At 39.7% G+C, this 749-nt stretch overlaps 1 non-coding gene across 1 annotated transcript; it reads left to right on the forward strand.

The window, feature by feature from the left end:
* Positions 1–224: 224 nt before the first annotated feature.
* LOC139879206 (small nucleolar RNA R71) lies at positions 225–331 on the forward strand. The gene has a single exon (XR_011770060.1). It is a non-coding gene; the product is annotated as a small nucleolar RNA R71 (small nucleolar RNA).
* The last annotated feature ends 418 nt before the right edge of the window (positions 332–749 follow it).

Here is a 749-nt window from a genome sequence, read left to right on the forward strand (position 1 = left end):
CGGAATCAAAGTCATGGCTAGAATCGGCTCTAGCCACTTTAGATGAACGAAAAATATCTTTTTCTTGGTGCCACTCATGCGAGTGGGAGGCTGTGTTATCAATAATTTTGTAAGCTTCAGTTGCGGTTTTCTTCATAATGGAACCACCAGCTGTTATGTCGATGTCTTTTCGTGTAGCAACGTTGACACCTTGGTAGAATATTTGTACTATTTGATAAGTGTCTAAACCGTGTTGAGGACATCCTCTCAACATCCTTCCGAATCTTGTCCACGCCTCATATAATGTTTCATTTGGCTTTTGTTTGAACGTAACAATTTCTCCTTGAAGTCTTACGGCTTTGGATGCCGGAAAGAATTGTTTAAGAAATTTTTCAACTAAATCATCCCATGTAGTAATCGCCCCTTCAGGTAACGATTCTAACCAATCTTTGACTTCTCCCTTTAAAGTCCAGGGAAATAACATGAGATAGATTTGTTCGTCTTTCACTTCTCGGATTTTGAATAGTGTACAAATTCTATTGAACGTACGAAGGTGTTCATTCGGATCTTCATTCGGCGCACCACTGAATTGGCATTGGTTAGTTACCATATGTAGAATTTGTCCTTTGATTTCATAATCTGGCGCATTAACGTTTGGCTTAATAATGGCATGACCTTGGCCCGTGCGTGTAGCTCTCATTCGGTCTTCCATACTTAGAGGTTCCGTTACTTCCATAATTGAATTTGTTGAATACGAATCACTAGAGGAT

Source organism: Rutidosis leptorrhynchoides, chromosome 11 (assembly GCF_046630445.1).
Source record: "Rutidosis leptorrhynchoides isolate AG116_Rl617_1_P2 chromosome 11, CSIRO_AGI_Rlap_v1, whole genome shotgun sequence".
Taxonomy (NCBI): domain Eukaryota; kingdom Viridiplantae; phylum Streptophyta; class Magnoliopsida; order Asterales; family Asteraceae; genus Rutidosis; species Rutidosis leptorrhynchoides.